Source organism: Petaurus breviceps, unplaced genomic scaffold (genome assembly GCF_028583685.1).
Source record: "Petaurus breviceps papuanus isolate PSGF00001 unplaced genomic scaffold, PetGlider_PUasm1.0 76, whole genome shotgun sequence".
NCBI lineage: Eukaryota > Metazoa > Chordata > Mammalia > Diprotodontia > Petauridae > Petaurus > Petaurus breviceps.
The window spans coordinates 13,594,451-13,607,234 of record NW_027186473.1 but is presented as its reverse complement, the minus strand read 5'-3'; the positions used below and the strand labels follow the sequence as shown (position 1 = coordinate 13,607,234).

At 39.2% G+C, this 12,784-nt stretch overlaps 1 protein-coding gene across 3 annotated transcripts in view; it reads right to left on the bottom strand.

The window, feature by feature from the left end:
* Positions 1 to 12,784, bottom strand: part of CRACD (capping protein inhibiting regulator of actin dynamics) — a 297,291-nt gene that overhangs the window by 60,936 nt on the left and 223,571 nt on the right. For all 3 annotated transcript variants that reach the window (XM_069105267.1, XM_069105268.1, XM_069105269.1), the window contains exon 3: positions 9,491 to 9,662. The gene's annotated coding sequence lies outside the window, so the exon portion shown is untranslated. The remainder of the gene's footprint in view (positions 1 to 9,490; positions 9,663 to 12,784) is intronic.

Here is a 12,784-nt window from a genome sequence, read left to right as displayed (position 1 = left end):
GCAAAACCTTAGCAGAGATACCAGGAACCTGAGCTAAAACCCAGCAACTCCTGCTGGGGGTCGGTCCTGGTCCTGGTCACCACATCAAGGACTAAGCAGAGCCTTCCCAACCCAACCAAGACAAGAAAATGTCAGACACAATGAAGAAATACTACAGATTGAGAGAGACCCAACAGTTTTGCCCAAAAGAAGAGATGTACTCCATACCAAGTTTAGGTAGAGCCTGAGAGAAAATAATGGCCCAATCACAAAGACTAAAAAAGTACTTTGATGAAGGAAGAGATGCAAAATGTAATTTCAAATAAAACTAGAACTCTGAAGGAAAGAATGCAAAGGAGAATTAATAGATCAGAAAAGAAGGTGGTAAATCTTAACCAAGAAACAGATTCCCTGAAAATGAGAATGGGTCCAAACAAAAAAAAAATGATTCCATGAGATATGAAATATTAACATAAAATAAAAGATTGGGGAAAAACACAAAAGAAAATTTATGGTATCTACTATTAAAAGCAAGTGTTCCAGAAAACAGGTCAAGAAGCAATAGTCTAAGATTCACTAGATTGTAGAAGTAGGTTAGAGTGAGGTTTTCACTTTGTAAGATTACAGGGAGACTGGATAGATATTCATCTTATTCTACTGTGATGTAAATATTTTTATAACGCATTATCATGAACAACAACAACAAAACCCTGGACATGATATTTCAAGAAATCACAAATGAAAATTTCCCAGATCAATTAGAACCAGGGGGCAAAGTAAAAACATAAAGAATCCATTAATGACCTAGTAAAGGAACTACAAAATGAAAATTCCCAGGATTTATAGCCAAAAGCTAGAGCTTTTTGTCAAGGAAAAAATATTGAAAGCAGGCAGAAATAAAGAGTTCAAACACCAAGGAACCGTAGTCATGATCACCCAAAGACTAGGTAGCTACTCTAAAAAAATGGAGATCTTAGAATACTATATTCCCCAAAGACAAAAGTAAAAGGCTTACAATCAAGAAAATAACTTACTTTGCAAAGTTAAGTATAATCACAAGGAGAGAGGGAAGGATGGACCTTTAATGGGAGAGAGGACTTTCAATAATTCCTGATGAAATGATCAGAATTAAGTAAAAACTTTGAAATGCAAACCCGAAGTAAAGAAAATTAGAAATGTCAAAGCATTTGAGTATTTGGAAGGACCTGCATGGTGAAGAATGGTGATGAAGTGCTTATATTCTTAAAGGGGTTAGAAGAAAAAAGAATCAAGACTATTTTAGAAAATATTCAAAACTTGAATTCAGAACCCCAGTTTCTTCAAGAGTCATAAAGTGAGCTAAATATCATGGAGGGCCTGGGTATGGTTATGTTCTATTTTAATGAATTTAAGAAAGAAAAAGGAAGGGATAGATAATATATTAGGGGAAGAAGAAGAAGGAAGGAGAGAGAATATATTATAATATGTAAACACAAAGAAAAGGATAGAGGGAACAGGCATCTCATTAACCTCATCTAACAAAGGAGGGCTGAACACATACACACAAAGAATATGATGTAAAAAACTATTAAACTCAACCAGGAAATGGACTGGGGCATGAAGAAAAGAGTCCTTCAACGTCAGAGGTGGAATGTGATTGGAAAAGAAAAAAGGAAAGTAAAAATAAAAACCTTTGATTCAGGGTAGGGTGAGAGAAAGGGAAGAGGTGCAGCAGCATAGAAACAAGCTGATTCAATTATAGATCACCAGTGATAAACACAGTCCTTTTTCACCTAAGAGGAAAAGGGATAAGCTGCTAGAATGGAAGGAAATACAGAATTAACAATCATAACCATGAATGAGAATAAGATAAACTCACCCATAAAATGGAAGAAGATATCACAATAGGTTAGAAAATAGAATCCAAGAATATCTTGTTTACAAGACAAACACTTGAAACATAAAGATTTGTAGTTAAAATGAGGGTCTGTAGCAAAATCTATTATGCTTCAGGTAAACTCAGAAAAGCTGGAGTAGAATTCATAATTTCAAAGAAGGTAATAATAAAAATGGGCATAAAGGTAATAAGCAGAAAAACTATGTTGTTATTAAAGGCACTACAAATAATTAATCAATATCAATAATTAAGATATGTACACTGAATGGCAAGTATCTAAATAGTTAGAGGAAAAAGCAATCAAATGACAGAGAAATAGTATAACCAAACTATTGAGGGGCCTTAATATACCTCTTTCAGACCTAGAAAGATCTAACAAAAAGATAAGAAATAAGCTGAGGATTTGGATTTTATAGAAGTTAGAAGTAAAAGCTCTCTGGTGATTACAGAATGGGAATATAAAAGAGTAGAGATATTTCTCAATTGTGCATAGTAACTTTACAAAAAAGGATCTTTTAGGGCATAAAGCCTTCAAAAGTAAATACAAAAAACCAAAAATATTAAATATATTCTTTATTTACCACAATGCAATAAAACCATATTCAATAAAAAGAAAAGGATTAAACATGAATTGGAAACTAAATAATTTAAACCTTAAGAATTGGTAAAGCAAGAATATAAATTATCATCACTGGTTTTTTTTTAACAGTGTTAGAAATGCAACTCTAGGGGCGGCTAGGTGGCGCAGTGAATAGAGCACCAGCCCTGAGGTCAGGAGGACCTGGGTTCAAATCCAGCCTCAGACACAACACAAAAACTAGCCATGTGAACTTGGGCAAGTCACTTAACCCCAATTGCCCTCCCTCCTAAAAAAAGGCAAAAAAAAAAGAAATGTAGCTCTAACAATATGATAAGAAAAAGAAATTGAGGGAATAAAGTTAGGCAAAAGCAATTTCGGAACTGTGCCCTCAGAGTCACTAAACTATGACTATTTTTTAACTTGGTGATGCCACTGGTAGGTCTATACTCCCAAAGAGATTAAAGAGAGGAAAAGGATCAGTATATACAAAAATATTCATAGTAGCTCTTTTTCTAGTGGCAAAGAACTGGAAACTAAAGGGGGGATGCCTATTAACTGGAGAATGGATGCATAAATTATGGTAATAATTTATATTAGAATATTATTACTCCAAAAGACTAATGATGGAAAATGCTGTCCACATACAGAGAAAGAACTCTAGAGCCTGAATGCAGATGGAAGCATACTATTTCCTCTCCTTTTCTTTAGTTGTTTTGTTTCTTCTTTCTTGTGGTTCCTTCCATTAGTTCTAACTCCTCTATATATCATGACTAATAATATGTAATATGAAAATATGTTTAATATGAATGTGTAAGTAGAGCCTATATCAGATTGCATGCTGTCTTGGGGAAAGGGGAGGAGAGGATGGGGGAGAAAATTCAAAACTCAAAATCTTACAGAAGTGAATGTTAAAACTAAAAATAAATAAATAAATTATTAAACAAACAAGAAAGAATATTATTATACCATAAGAAATTACTAAAGGGATGATCACAGAAAAACTTGCAAAGATTTGTATGTTCTGATACAGGGTTAAGTGAGCAGAAGATAGAGAACAATTCATACAATAACAATACCTGAATGATTTGAGATTTCCGAGCAATGCAATGACCAGACATCATTCAGGAAGATGAATGATGAAGCATGCTATCCATGTCCTAACAAAGACAGAGAGGTGACAGCCTCAAGGTGCTTTACATTTTCAGACACAATGTGGGAATTTGTTTTGCTTGTCTGTAGGTATTTGTTACAAGATTTTTTTCAGTGTGTGTGTGTGTGTGTGTGTGTGTGTGTGTGTGTGTGTGTGTGTGTGTGTGTGTAGGGGGAAGCACTGGGAGGTTGGGAGAGAATTGGGATAATAATAGCACCTACCCATCAGGGTTGTTGTGAGAATCAAATGAGATCATATTTGCAAAGTACTCTGCAACCTTTAAATTGCTTTAAAACATTAACAGTTATTATTATCAGATGGCTTCTGAGGTCTCTTCTGGCTTCAGAGCTATGGCCTCCTGGCACTTCCCTGGCATCCTGCCCTTGGGAAATGCTAAGTAAAAGAGATAATAAGGGCGAGGCTGGCCTGCTGCTCTCTGTACCTGGTCCTGGCATGGGTCCTGGGTGGAGGAGGAGAGAGTTTCACGAAGAACAGACGTGCAAATAAACAGAACATGAAGAAGAAAAAAATGACCTATTTACCCTCTCCACTCCCAGAACCCCCTGGACTTCATTTATGGATTTCCATAGGATCTGGAACTGGAAGAGGCCTTGGATATTATCTTATCCAAACCTCCTTCCACAGATGAAGAAACTGAGGCCAGAATGGAGAAATAATCTGTTCAAGTTTACACAGGTAAATGAAGCTTGTCCTGGTGCCTGAGGCCTTTCCCTCCACATGCCCAGTGGAAAAGCATGCAGTCAAACACTTCAGACTTGGAGTGAGAGCCCTGGAGGGCAGCTCCCTCCTGGAAGGTAGGGCCCTGAAGGGTTCAGCACAGCTGCACAGTTTAAGATACATCTATGGCCCTCCCACTCCTCATCCATTGTCATTTTTGGACAAGTACCATGTAATTTAGGGGAAATACATATTGGGTAATTACTATGGCAATGATTAGGGATTCACTTTAGAAAAGAGGAAATATAATTATAGTTGCATTTTTGTACTGTTTCTATGGCAACCAGAGCAATAGTGATTGATCAGCACTTTCTCTCCCTAACAGATAAGCTATTCTCATTCACATGAAATGCTAAATGGCAAATTAAATCAGCTGGCTAACCCAAGTGGAGCTGCTGGAGGGGATTGGAATCAGATTGTTTTGAGTTGGGCTGACTGTGAGCCCCCCTGCTCCTGACTTTTCTATTCTATGAAAAGGTATGGCCCTGGATACCCAGGCGAAGACCAAAAACCAGAGCTATTAAAGGGGAAGGAAATAAGCATTAATTTTGTGCCTACTACATACCAGGCACTGTGCTAGGCACTTTTTTTTCTTTTTGGAGGGCAATTGGGGTTAAGTGACTTGCCCAAAGTCACGTGGCTAGTAAGTGTGTTAAGTGTCTGAGGCTGGATTTGAACTCAGGTCCTCCTGACTCCAGGGTCAGTGCTTTATTCACTGTGCCACCTAGCTGCCCCCACTAAGCACTTATCATTTGATCCTCACAACAACTCTGTAAGATGGATACTGTTATTATTCCTATTTTATAGTTGAGGAAACCGAAGGTTAAGTGACTTTCCCAGGGTCATACACTTATGTCTGAAGCCAGGTTTAAACTCAGGTCTTCCTCACTCCAAATTCAGTGCTCTGCATCACTGTGTCACCAGCTGCCAATTTGTAGCAGATAATCATAAGAATTGCAGAATATCCTTTATGGGTTACATCTACTGGAAAGGATGAGATCATGAAACCATGGAGTATTTCAGATGGAAGCAACACAGTGGGATCACCTGCTTCAGCCTTCAAATTTCAGGCAAGATTCAGTTATTCAAGACAAACTGTAGTTTAACCCATTTTAAATGAGATCTGGGGTCAGAGATTCTATCTACAGTCTTCCTAAGTGACCTCACTTATCTTCAGAGTGAGAGAGTTGTTGACTCTAGGGTCCGTCATTTTTGTTCTAATCTTTTCCATTCTCTGGAGAGGGAGGACTATTGGTCCATGTTCTCTTTATAAAGGGCAAAAATGACACACTGCACTTGTAAGTGCTTTTATACTCTATACATATCTTTTGAATGTTAGCTCCTTTACATCCCTCTCTATCATACATATGGAGGAACTAAGATTAATTGAAATGCCCAAGATTAGGTAGTGACAGACAAGGCCATAGTATTAGACCTGGAAGAAACTTTAGATGTCAACTAACTCACACCATTTATTTTACAGATGAAGAAACTTGGGTGATGCCAAAGGTCACAGAGGTCATAAGTAGCTGAATTGGGATTTCAAACCCAATCCATTTCGATTTCCATTGCATTATGATACTATATATTTGAAAACAGTAAATCATTTATCTTCTTTCTCTTCTCCAACCTAAATAGTCCAAATTCTATTAAATTGGCTCTGAGTCCCCAATTTCTATCCATTTAATCATTTTTGTGTTGCTCTTCTGTTCCCTTTTCCAATTTCTCTTTGTCCTTGAGTCTTCTGGGTATGAATAGAAAATCTAATCAAGATGGCCTTTTTTATTTCTGGTGATGCCAAATCTGAGAAGTCCTATTAGCAAAGCAGAAAGCAGTTGGGTTGGAGGCAGTAAAGAGAACCTGTGTTTTACTGTAATTTCACCCTTACTTCTTTTCCAGACTTCTTATTTGAGAAGTGAAGAAAATTCTACCACCCTCCGGCATGAGAGGAAGGTATGAACCAGGCAAATTCTATGAGACACTTTTAGTCTCCTAAAACGGGGGGGCAGGAAGAGTGGGCTCATTACAGAGATGGAAATTAAAGTGATAGGTAACTGTCCTCCAGGGCCATCCTTGGGCGATGTGGTGGAAGAGGTGGGATTGCCTCTAGCACTCATTCACCTCCTCAATCCTTCATCTCTCCCTTGGTACCTCCTCCTGGTTCTACCCTCCAGGCAGACAGTGCTCTCATTCCATCTACTCTTATACCCCATCCAAGCCAGCCTTGCCTACTTATTCCCCATTAAAACTATTCCCTCACTCTCCTGACCTCAGCCTCTCAAGGAGGACAGCACACCTCCCATGACTGCCAACACAAACTCTCCACACCAGGTGTGGCAGTCTCCACATTTATTCTTGGAACCTTTTTGTATGCTGCTCTCTCTGCCTGGAATGCCATCTCCCTTCTCTCTTCTCAACCAAAGAGGTATCTTTTAGCATCCTAAGTGCTCCATGAAGCCTTTGTTGACAGCTCCAGTCCACAAGGATCTACCTCTCTCTTCTCTTTCCTTATCTCTCTTTTTCTTTTAAACACCTCTGAGCACTTGCCACCTACATTACTTGTTTGATACTTAACATAAGCTGTCTTGTGCTATTAGGCGACTGTTTCCTTTGGGCAGCTCTACCCTTCCCAGGGAGATTGTAAAGAGATTATAAGTAGCATCTTTGTATGACATGTGGTATAACACCTAGCATAATGTTATGTGCAGAGTAGTTCTAATTCTGTCTCTTGGAAAACCGTGTTTCCCCGATAATAAGACCTATCCCGAAAATAAGCCCTCCCCTTACTGTGTAAGATTCCTCTAAAATAAGCCCTCCCCCGAAAATAAGCCCTATTGAGATTGCTACTGTAGTGAAGGTGATCCCCTGCGCTACACGCTACATTACGGTACCCTCTGTATGCACCGTCTCCCCCCCCCGGGTGAAACGCACCCAATCCAATCAGAGCTGCAGCAGTGAGCGCATCATCCTGTTCTTCCCCAGTGATTTGCTTATTGAATAAAGGTATATTTTTTTGTTCACATTTACCTGTTTATTAAAATTGCTGTCAATGTTCATTAAAATAAGCCCTCCCCTGAAAATAAGCCCTCTGGTGTTTTTCTGTCCAAAAAATATAATAAGACAGTGTCTTATTATTGGGGAAACACGGTAGAATAAGCCACATCCTTCTGCCATATGGCAATTCTTTAAATATCTGACCTCAAGAAAACAATCCTATCCTCCCTAAATATTCTCTTTTCCAGGGTAAACATTCTCACTTTCTTTGACTCAAGGGTTCTTAATCTTTTTTTGCATCATGGATCTCTTGGGCAGTCTTTTGAAGCCTATGGACCCAATCTCAGAATAATGTTTTTAAATGCTTAAAATAAAACAAACACACAAGATTACAAAGGAAATCAATTATATTAAAATATAGTTATCAAAATATTTTAAAAGGAAACAAGTTCACAGACCATAGGTCAAGATCCTCTGCTTTGACTCTTTCCCAAGTAATGTAGTTTCCAGACCCTTCATAATCTTGGTCACCCTGTTTTGGATATATTTTTATTTGTTAACTTCCCTCTTCAAATACAGATCTCAGAAGTGGAAAAAGTGCTCTATTAATTCAGACAGCCATTCAACACCTACTAATTAATAAAATTAATAAAAGTATTATTTAGACCTAGGGACAGATTCCATAATTCCCAATCTAGAGTTTAGTTCACTAGGTAGTGTGGCAATATGTACCACACCATAGACTGGATGTCAATATTGACTTTCCAACTACTAGTTCATCACTTTAATGATCTGAATACCTTTTCTTAAACTTTACTTCAGTCAAGTCTTCATTTAAAATATGAATGAGAAAGAAAATGGGAAATAGAAAGAGTAAGTCTAGGGAAAAAACAGTCGATATAGCACAGAATAGGCAGTCCTCAATGTGCATTTTTAGAATCGTAACTGCTGTATTTCCAGGGAATATGTCTTCCTCTTCTTTTCAGAAATGGAGGGTTATGGGTGTGGAACAGTATATATTGTCAGATTTGGCTGATGTGTTGGCTAGTTTTGCTGACATGTTTTTTTTCCCCCTCTCTCTTTTTATTCTTTGTTATAAGGAGCAACTTTTTGGAGAGAGAGAGATATTTCGGAATAGAGGTGACAACAAAACATATTAATAAAAATTTTAAGGTTAAAAAAAGAGCTTTTCTCCCTGTAATCTAAATGGTATTTTCCCACAGAAGGCTATCTATGTCTAGAATATGTCTCCAGGTCCTTCAGGATAAACTTACTTTTATACAAAGTATAGAAGACAGCTTTGTCTTCTATCTAGTTACTCACTCCAGAAAATATCTTGTTAATGCATTCATCAAATAGTTACTGAGCACCTATTATGTGCAAAACATTGTCCAAGGCACCCTACAGATAGAAAGCTATATAAGACCTCTTATAACTACTCTCAGAACATGTGAGCTGTCAGTGTTAAAGTCTAACAAATCTTACATAAATACTTCTATTCAGGATATTTGGGTGAGAAAATAATTCCCGACACTTGGGTTTCTGATGTTGTCATAGCCAGATTCACTATACATATAATTCTAGGTAAAGCTAGATAAATAAATACATAAACAAATAAACAATTGCAAGCCTCAAAGCCAAGGTTGAAGGCTTCAGAGAATGTCTATGATGGTGACTTCAGAAATTCTTAGTATCACTAAAGGGTACAAAATTAGTCTGAACAAATTCAATGAAAGCTAGAAGGTAAGTGCCCTTGGACCAGAAGCATATATTTCCTGGCTGCTGGTCATACAGTTGGGCTCCTTACCTTCACCTTCCTCCCTCCTGACTAAATGATGGAAAGGACTCAAGGAGCCCTCTCTTCAGTAATTTCCGCAAACCAAGAGGATGCTTCTTTCGGAGGAAAGTGAAACTGAGGGATTATTTACACTGTCAGAGTCTTCAGGCTTCTTTGACTTACCTGTGTGCTTCTCCCGCCTTGATCCCCCAAAAGTGGCTTTTCCCTATATCACACACAGTAAAATTGGTTTCAGAAGATGGGTCCAGGGTCACCTGTCCTTATCTAACTCCTGCCATACTTTTCCTGAAAATGAAACTACCCCTGCCATGCATGGGCCTGCCTCCCTCATGTCAGCACTCTAAGACCAAAAAGAAAGTCAGTGCATGTCATTACCTTAGAGAATCATCAAGGGTCTCCTCATCTGAAGAGAAGGCACCATTACAGGCATTAGGGAAAGCGTGATTCTGTTTTGCCACAGAAACCTCCTGGGTCAAGGGAGCGTCTTTCTTTTTTCTTCTGCCAAACAACTTCTTGAAGGGTTGGAATTTGCCTGTCTTCTTCTTGTCTGTGGATTACAAGACAAATACACAATACAGCTTAACAGTGCAGCAAATGATAGCAGAGATCCTGTTGACCAGGGGAGTCCAAGGGCAAAGGGCAGCCATCAGCAGGCAAGGGAGTAAGCCCTGTGCTTGGAATATAAATACCCAGACGGACACCGCCTGAGCAGTCATGACCAAGCAAAGTCAAGAACACAAAAAACAGTCGTCCTTCAGGCTGCCCAAGTTGGGCCTGGGCTTCAGACTGGCTGAACATTGGAGGGAAAAGAGAAAAGGTTTAATCACTTCATGCTCAGTGGGCACCCCATTCATACATTCCATGCAAAGGAGTGGCCCAGCTTTCAAGCAATAAAGCAGGTGGCAGTGTCCAGTTTGGGCAAAAGAGGCTGGAAAATGATGTGGAAGCCAAACTGGGGCAGCAGGGTGGGGATGGGGGGAGCAGGAAAGATTATTCTATTCTTAAATCTTCTTGTCTAGCCTTTGTCAGAAACAGACATTTTTTCTTCAACTTGCTGCAAGTCATTTCCTTAACACTCTCTGTTACCACATACTTTGACAGCTCATTTCTCCTGCCCTGAAAGGCCTTTCTGGAGTTTTTTTTTCTTAACTTCTCTCCATATATTCCTGAAATGGCTGAGCTGGGAGCTCTCCTTGCATTTTCTTTAGATCCGACCTGGAGTCTGTAAACTTGTTTTTAAAAAATATTTTGGAAACTATCATTTCAGTATAATTGGTTTTCTTTGCAACCCAACTATGTATTTTATTTCATACATTTAAAATCATTATTCTGAGAAGTGTCCATAGGCTTCCTCAGATTGCCAGGAGTCTATGACACAAAAACAGTTAAGAACACCTGCTTTAAACTCTGGGTAATATTTGCTAACAATAAATGTTTACAGACCCTTCATAAAGTTCTCCCCACCCAAGTAACTGATCCCCTCTGTTGAAAAAACTGGTTTCTTCACAAAGGAATCGTCACACTTTCAGGGCTTTCCATTTTCTCTAAGAAATGGGTAAAGCCAGGTCCCTACTTATCAGGTGGGTCACACTTCTGATACCCTCACAAATCTGGAACAACCTGGGAAGCCAGACATAAGCAAAGAAGAAATCGGATCAGTGAAGTGAATGACTATCAGAAAACCCATGTAACTGACTTTCAGATGAGGCAGAGAATCACCCTGAGGCCACAGCTAGAGGTTCAGAATTAGGTGCAAAATAAAGGTGACTGACTTTACAAGTAGCATATGTATATGGTTTCACTCTAATGACTTTCAGCTCTGCCCTGAGTTACAAACATTAGGAGGAGACAGACAGAATTCTTGTGAGAAGTGACAACGAAGTTAGCCTTTATTGTACAGTATAGGATGGAAAGCACAATAGATTTGGAGTCAGTGAAGGGGTTCAATCTGTACTATACAGTTCACTATTTATGTAACTTTTGGGGCACAGTGAATAGAGCACTGGCCCTGGAGTCAGGAGGATCTGAGTTAAATCTGGCCTCAGACACTTAACACAAAAACTAGCTGTGTGACCTTGGGCAAGTCACTTAACTCCAATTTCCCTCCAAAAAAAGCTTTCCCCCAAAGAATATTTATGTGGCTTTGAACAAAATAATCAATCAATATGCATTTATCAAGCACCTAGTATGCTCAGGCATGGTGGAAGGTGCTGGGGGGGTGTGTGCATAAAAACAACAACAACAACAATAATAGTAGTAGCTAGCATTTCTATAGCATTTTGATGTTTGCAAAGCACTTGACACATCTCATTTTATCTTCGCAACAACCCTAGGAGATAGGTACTATTATTTCCACTTTACAGTTGAGAAAATTGAGGCAGATGGAGGTTAAGTGACTTGCCCAGGGTCCCACAGTTAGTAGATGTCTGAGGCTGGGTTTGAACTGAAATCTTCCTGACTCCAGGTCTAGAACTCTGTTCACTGTCCTCAGGGAACTTATATTCTATAAGAGAAAAACACTTCATACACACATATGTAAATATAATCCATATACAAAGTAAATATAAATTAATTTCTTTGGGGGAGGTATTAACAGATGGAATGGGGATGAGGTCAGGAAAGACAATCTTGAAAAGAGTTTGAGCTGAACTTCGAAGGATGATGGGAATTTTGAGAAATCTAGGTGGTGCAGTGAAAAGAGCACTAGTCTTGAAGTAAGAATGACCTGAGTTCAAATCCAACCTCAGACACTGGCTATGTAATCCTGGGCAAATCACTTAAGGCAGAGAGAGAGACAGACAGACAGAGACAGAGAGACAGACAGGCACAGAGAAAGAGAGAGACAGACAGACAGACAGAGAAATAGAGAGACAGACAGATAGAGAGAGACACAGAGACAGAGAGACAGGCACAGAGAAAGAGAGAGACAGACAGACAGACAGACAGAGACAGAGAGACAGAGAGGCACAGAGAAAGAGAGAGACAGACAGACACAGAGAGAGAAATAGAGAGACAGAGAGAGACAGACAGAGACAGAGAGACAGGCACAGAGAAAGAGAGAGACAGACAGACAGAGAGAGAGAAATAGAGAGACAGACAGACAGAGAGAGACAGACAGAGACAGAGAGACAGACAGGCACAGAGAAAGAGAGAGACAGAGAGAGAGGGAGAAGTGAAGTGAGAGGACATTCTAGCCATGTGGGACAGCTTATGTAGGCAAAGACACAAAAGGAAAGGGAAAGCTGTACTGTATACTCAAGTAAACCAGACTGTCTAGAACACAGATGGAAGTCATGTGTCATCAGCATAGGAAGGTCGTCTGGACCAGACTGTGAAGGACTTTAAATGCCAAATGGGAATTTGCATTTGATTCTAGAAGCAACAGGGAACCACTGGAACTTTTTGATCAAGGTTGGATTATGGTTGGTCCTGTGCCTTTAGAAATATAATTTTGACAGTTGTGTGTGAGATGGGTGGGGAGTAAGTAGTCTATTATTACAAGAGATGGGGGCTTGAAGTAGGGTAGTGTCCATGTGAATGGAGAGAAAAGGGAAAGGTGCAGTGGAGGAAGAATCCAGACCCTCAGTTTGAACAGGTTAAATTAGATGGTATCTAACATATGTTTCACTTCTAAATCCTATGAAGCAGACCTGGGATTCTGAAGGTGTG